General features: G+C 44.7%; 1 protein-coding gene across 2 annotated transcripts in view; it reads left to right on the top strand.

Annotated features, from left to right (window-relative positions):
• Nucleotides 1-3,949: 3,949 nt before the first annotated feature.
• FOXN2 (forkhead box N2) overlaps nucleotides 3,950-6,856 on the top strand; it is a 78,289-nt gene continuing 75,382 nt past the window's right edge. The window contains exon 1 of one of the 2 annotated variants that reach the window (XM_023512131.1): nucleotides 3,950-4,120. The gene's annotated coding sequence lies outside the window, so the exon portion shown is untranslated. Of the gene's footprint in view, nucleotides 4,121-4,245; nucleotides 4,415-6,856 lie in introns of those variants that run through there. The other variant, XM_023512130.1, reaches the window with a different exon arrangement.

A 6,856-nucleotide genomic window follows, 5' to 3' on the forward strand; every position in this document is an offset into this window, starting at 1 on the left:
TTGAGGATTTGAATGATACTATTTTACTTAAGAAAGGATTTTAGTTTGCTTCTGCCAAGTGTTTGCGAACATTACTTCAAAGAAATTACCTGAATCCAGTTTTAGGGTTGAGGTGATTTGAAAGCGAGCTGCAGCCCCCTTTACTTCTAGGATAGCCATTTGAATTCCCAGGGTAAAGCAAATGGTCTTCAACAGAGTTCACCTCCTCCTCTCTTAGCACACCCTGGACTTTACTTTCTGCCCCCTATCCCTGTACATCCTCTCAGCAGTTCTCTATGGAATGCACAAATGGATATTCCCAGGCCTTTCGTCATTCCCCCAGATCATGGCCTGGTTACTCCTCATTATCTTGTTAGCTTTCTCCTGCCTTCAAGTTGATAACCTGTGTATTTTGTTGAGCTTTTCTGGTGTCCTCAGCAGGAGGACTGGTCCAAATTACTGTCAACGCCAGGGTTTATAGAAATATAGATATTATTAAATATAGGTAGTCGCTTTTAAGGAGTAGATTGAAAAAGTTCCTTCAGGAAAAAAATTATATATAGATTTTTAGTCATAATTCAGTTATGACTTAAAGTCACAAATTTTAACCTAAGTGACAGAACGGTAATTAGGAAAGTTGTATCCTAGTCTTGGTATCATATAATTTGAAGAAAGTTACTTCTTTTATTGACAATATTATTGAACATTATTGAACATCACCTTTGTACCAGAGCTGTTCTTTCTTTCTTTATCTATTTTTCTTTTTTAATTTGAGACAGAATATCACTCTATTGGCCTGAGTAGAGTGCTGTGGCATCAGCGTAGCTCACAGCAACCTCAAACTCTTGGGCTTAAGCGATTCTCTTGCCTCAGTCTCCAGAGTAGCTGGGACTACAGGTGTGCACCACTACACTTGGCTAGTTTTTCTATTTTCAGTAGAGACAGGGTCTTGCTTTGGGTCAGGCTGGTCTCAAACTCCTGAGCACTGGAGATACACTCACCTTGGCCTCTCAGAGAGCTAGGGTTACAAGTTTGAGCCACCTCACCAGGCCCAGAGCTGTTCTAAGAAATTAGATTATAAAAATGAAAAACATATGATCCTTAACTTTAAGGGTCTTGAAGTCTAGATTCCTTATTGACAAACTGATTATTTTTATAATCATCAATTCATGATCACAAAGTCTTTTGTTAAATATACGTAACATTATATAAAGATAAATGCATTAAAAACATACATATGAACATTCAGTTCCCATCACTTTCAGCCTAAACATGAGAGCATTTTATTTATATAATTCATTTATTTTTTCTCATTTTGCCTGGCTTCAAAGAACAAAGAGAACATTTTAAACAATTTATTTGCTAATGCATTTGTCTTCCAGTAAAGTTTATCACTTAATATATTCCTTTGAAATATTTTGGAGAAAGAATCTAAGCTTCACAAGAGATCTTAAATACTAGGATCTTCTTTTTCCTAAAGAGTTAAGTTTTAGTTTCCTACTCTTTTTTACTCTTGTAAACTCCTGGGGAGAGCTACTTACTCTGAATCACCATTATCTTTAATCAGAGATTTTCCTGGGTAGATGTTCCAAGTCCTCTAAAATAGCTTCTAGGTATACAAGTATCCCTGGACTCTAACAGATCTGCTGAGAGATGTGAGCCTTACCCACAGAGATTATTTAAGTGCTCCCAGTTTCTCTGGGTTGAATCAGACAGTAGAGGATCAGCAGAGAGAATTTAGTGGAGGAGGGTGTGGTAGGTTCATTATTTGATTTTGGACAAGTTATATAAGGTTTCTGGATTTGTCTTCCCATGGTAGAGTGAGTTCCTGGATGGTATATCTTTAGAGTATCTTCCAGCTCTCAAATTCTGTGATTCTTTCAGAGTTGAGGAAGACTGTTTAGTCACTTGGCTTTTAAGTAGATGGACCAAGAGTAATGAGGGAAAAATAAAGATTGATATGCCAAATAAGATATTAATACAATAATCTGTGAAGAGATGAAGACTTCTATTACATTAGTGGCCACCATGACAACGGCCAGCAGAGATAAAACAAACTCAGTTTTGAGTAGGCTGTGGTTCCTTAGAAACTATTTCTCAGCCAGCCCAGGCTGGGCATGATGGCTCACCCCTATAATCATAGCACTCTGGGAAGACAAGGCAAGTGGATCGCTTGGCCTTAGGAGTTCCAAATCAGCTTGAGCAGGAGTGAGACCCCCATCTCTTCTAAAAAAAAAGAAAAGAAAAATTAGCTGGGCATGGTGGCGCATGCCTAGAGTCCCAGCTACTTGCGAGGGTGAAGCAAGGGGATTGATTGCTTGAGCCCAGGAGTTTGAGGTTGCTGTGAACTATGACCCTAGGACACTCTAGTCTGGGGCAACAGAGTGACACTCTGTCTCAGAAAAAAAAAAAAAGAAAGAAAGGAAGAAAAGAAACTGCTTCCTGTCAATCTTTTCATCTTTATTTCCTCTGTTCTCTTTTTCTTCCAGGACCTTCCTTCAATTTATCCACATGAAGGGGCAATAGGGATTGCTCTGAAGGGAGAAAATTGAAGCAACTCTTGCTTCCAATTGAAGTGTCTTGTATGTTTGCCTAGTGGCTTCTGAACGCAGCTGTGAGGGCCTCCAGGACGTGTAAGAAAAAAACAAATGGAACTAGCATTGTCTTTGGACAAATCATATAAATGCAGGGGAGAAAATGCTTCCATTTTTGTTTTGTATGTTCTGATGCCCATAATTCTTCTGGATCTGTCATCCTCACAGCTTGACTTGTTTTATTGTCAGCAGGCAGCCTGTTTTATACTCAACTTACTTTATATGCAGAGCCAGGCACATAGTGAATATCTAGTTAACATTCACTGTTCAGGAAGGAAATGAACTTCTATTGAGCATGTACTCAGTGTCTGGGGTTCATGTAACTTTTCTTTTAGTCCACTAAACATCTTTGTAAGAAGATGTCACTACTCTAGTTTTTGAAGATGTTACTATAGAAATCCAGCGATTTAATTATCAGGATCAGAATGATAGCAAACTGGAGCCTTAGTTCTGCCAATTACATATATTTGATGTGTTATTTTTCTTAGCTTCAGATTCTTTATCTATAAACTGAGAATTCATAGGAGTTAGGATAGGGGTGGCAAATTTAGCAAAAACAAAACAACCGGGAAGTATAACCCAAATGGACTATCCTTACATTAAAAAATGATGCATGTTATCTGGTAAGGTTATGTTAATATTGTTGGTAGGACAATGCATGTTAAGTCCTCAGCCCTGTCCTTAGCCCTTGGCGAGCACTCAGTAAATGCTGTTCATTAAACTTTGGATCTCCCTCCAAAGTCTTTTTTTCCCCCCACCACAAACACACTGAGCTCGGTTTCCATAGAAAATCTCAGTCAAGCTAGGGTAAATCTACCTTAAGCTATAGTAACGGTGTATTATTCCGAAAGTGCTTTCAGAGGCTGGGCAGCGGTGGAAAGCTCTTGGGGAAACCCACAGAACTTAGCGCTGGTGAAGGCGGTCTCCGCAGCTACAGCACAGGCACCGTGGGCCGAACTGCCCCGCGGCCACCCTCGCCCCGCCCCACGCCACTTCGGCCACTCAGCGACCGCGCCGCGCCTCCGACGCTCTCCTATAGGTCCTTCCAGGAACAAGCCAGGGGTTTCCATTTTCCCGCCTTCCCCTGCCCCTGCCCAGCCCCAAACCCGCACTGGCCCACAACGTCTCCGCCCTGCCTTCCGTGCGAGCCCCGCCCTTCCGGACCCTGCATTTCACCTCGCCCCACCCGCCGTTCTGGGCAGCTCGCCGATCCAGGCCCGGTCCCTCCGGTAGGAGGGGCGAGGGGGAGGGCCGGGTTGAGCCCCATCCCGAGGGGTCGCAGGAGGTGGGACCGGGAGGGAGGGGCGGGGCTAATCTCCTTGGCGCCGCGTTGCCATGGCAGTGGGGCCGGGGGAGGGAGGGGGAGGAAGCGAGAGGGAGGGGATGTGGTGCTGCCGCGGCCGCCACCGCAGCTGCCGCTGCCTGCTTCTCGCCGCGTCTTCCCGGAGGCGGCTGCTGGAAGCCGCAGGGAGCAGCTGCGGTGCTCTGCCATATTGTCTCTTCCCCTGGCCGTCCCTCGCCTCCCTGCTGCCGCGGCCGAGCTGACGGTGAGTCCCGGGCGGGCGGAGCGGAGCCCTCCCGGGCAGGCGCCGCCCGGCGTCCTTTCCCCGCCCCGGCCCGCGGCGCCGCTCCCAGGCGCAGAGGCAGCGCGTGCGGCCGGCGCCGGGCGTGGGGCACGGAGGCGGCTGTCCCGTGAGGCACTCGGACATTTTTGTCCCGTGAAGAATTAGCGCCGACGTGGGGGTGTCCCCGGGCACTCGGCTTGGGTCCTGTGTGAGCTCCTGGGGGTGTCGGACGGAGGGAAGTGTGGCCCGGGGAGGACTTAGGAGTTTTCCTGAGAGGTAATGACCGCCCGGGAGCGGGTGTCGCGCGGCAGAAACCGCGGGGAGGAGTGTTGGCTCTCCCGCAGGCGAGGAGGTGACCCCGAGGACGATTAGGGCTCGATCCGGGGACATCTGCTGTTAGGGGTAGTGCCTAAGTCCCCTGGGAGTCTTTGCAACGCCCTCTCCTCCAGCTGGAAGTGGAGCGAGACTTGCCGGGCGTAGAGTCCTCGTCCGGGCCCGCGGAGTAGTGCCCGGGAGGGGGCCCGGCGTTGGGGTGGCCTGGGATGGGTCCCGGATGTGGGGGCAGACCCCGCCACCTCCTGGCCTCCCCGCGGGCGGGCGTCTTGGGGGCCTCGGAGGATGGCCGTGTCGGTCGGTTGGGAGCTAGTGTTTCAGCGCTGCAATATGGACACTTCCTGTTCGCCGCCTCCTTTGAGGCCGTGGTTACCTCTGCCCGCAAGACCCTTGTTTTCTGGCAAAGTTGGGTCTGCGGTGGGAGAGGCCCTTCAGCCTTCGGAGTTTGCCCCAGGGCGGGAGCCCCCGGTCTGGCACCCTAGGGTGGGAGTTACGGGAAAGCAGCCCATGTGCTTAGTACTCCATCCTCCACTCTTCTTAACTCCACCCCCTTTTACCCCTTTGCAAAAATGCCTCAATTCCCACTGCGGCTCTCGGGAGTTGGGGTATGTAATGCATTGGGGAGTCACACTCGGGTTATTCTTGTACTAGACTTCTGCTTTGAAGTCTGTTTTAACCAGTGCTTGTACTTCCGTGTCTCCTTACGGGGAAAAAGTCTTAGCATGCAAAGAAATGACACAGACTTTCTTTTAGCTTAACTCTGCTGAAGGGAGGAGGACAGCTATTTATTTCCAGGTTAGTCGAAGCGGTTTCTCCTATCTTTCTTTTGATGGTGACAGCCACGTGGCCAGCTGAGTGCAATAGAGTGCACTGGCGACTCTAGGGGCTGAGGTTTCTCTGGTAGCCAGGGGCTTTGTAATCGTGCATAGCTCCGCTTGCTCATTTATCTTGTTGCTTTCTGAGATGGGGAAGTGGAAGAAGCTCAACCATATCCTAAGCAACAGGATCTTAAGACTTATTTCTGTTCACCTTGCACTTATTCCAAGGTGTATATTAACATTTGCCAGCCTCTCCTGTTCTGATGATTCTTTACAATCTCAGCAGTATTAGATATTCCTCATTGAAGAGTGATGGGGAATCATAGAATAGTAAAAAAATCATTTGAATTTCAGTTCCATTAACGAGAGATCCTAATGTAACCAGAAATAATCGCACTCTGGAAGATTTCTTTTGGATAGTTTTCTAAAAAAAAAAAATCTGAGTTTTTTTCTTTTTGCCTAAAAATTTTAATTGAAAATACATAAATAACCAGTGAAAATACTTTAGAAATGAAATAAATGTTATTTTGATTTGTGTACATTCCCTTTTAAAAGCTATTTTGGGGGGGAGATTAAGTTAATATGAATTTTACGTGAAAAGATACTAAGAAAATGAAATTTACATTTTATAAGGTGCAAAAGAGTTAAAGAAATGCATTTTTGGAGAGTTCGGAGAATTTTAGAATTTAAGTACAATCTTTGGTTACTAATGCATAGTGTTTCATTTTGTGAAGGCTTTGGTACATTTGACTTAGTTCTTTAACATATGTTTTTATTTGAATTAGTTTTACTTGATGAACGTTAAACTACAGGAAACATTTAAAATCTGCAGAAAAGTTGTGTAGATTACCAGCACCATTTATTGGAATTCTAATTACTCCATAACAATGGTGTTTAATCAGGAAAGTTAATAGATAAAGATATTTATATAAAGCAGGAAGTACTGAAAACATGCTAAAAGATAACTTACATTCTTAGTTATGGGATCTGACTGCTAAAAATGAAACTTCAAAAAGTTGCCCAAACAGAACTTAATCTTGATCTGTGATCTGTGGCACCTTATTACTTAGCTACTCCTTATATGTGTTTGTGTTCTTTAATGTTTGTTGCTTTTAGATTATCATTTTAGTAACAGGAGTTTACATAAATAAAGTTTTGAGAACCTAATGGTTTACTAATTTCTTAGGGAAGGAAAAGGTGTCAAAAATTTTATCCCTGATTTTAGGTTTCCACAGATGGAAAAAAAGTTTATAGTAAGAGAAGCTATAATTAGGAGTTAAATTGTATGTTGCCTGCAGGTGCTGTAAGAGTTGAGAGGGAGACTAGAGGATTTGAGTAGAGGGGGGAGGCTTCTTGGAGAAACTAAGGCCCTTGCTTTCTGAAGTCTAACGTTCATGTTACTCCCACTAATCTTCCTGAAATTATTAGTATATCACCCTAATGATGAGCACCTCTTGTATCAAAAATTAATACCAAATTTCTTCTCAATACCTTTCACATTTTGGTTTTAGTTTTCCATCTGTCTCTCACTAACAAATAGAAAACTGTTTATTATTCACTACTTCAA

This window comes from Otolemur garnettii, unplaced genomic scaffold (genome assembly GCF_000181295.1).
Source record: "Otolemur garnettii isolate 467f Iridium unplaced genomic scaffold, OtoGar3 scaffold00024, whole genome shotgun sequence".
Lineage (NCBI taxonomy): Eukaryota > Metazoa > Chordata > Mammalia > Primates > Galagidae > Otolemur > Otolemur garnettii.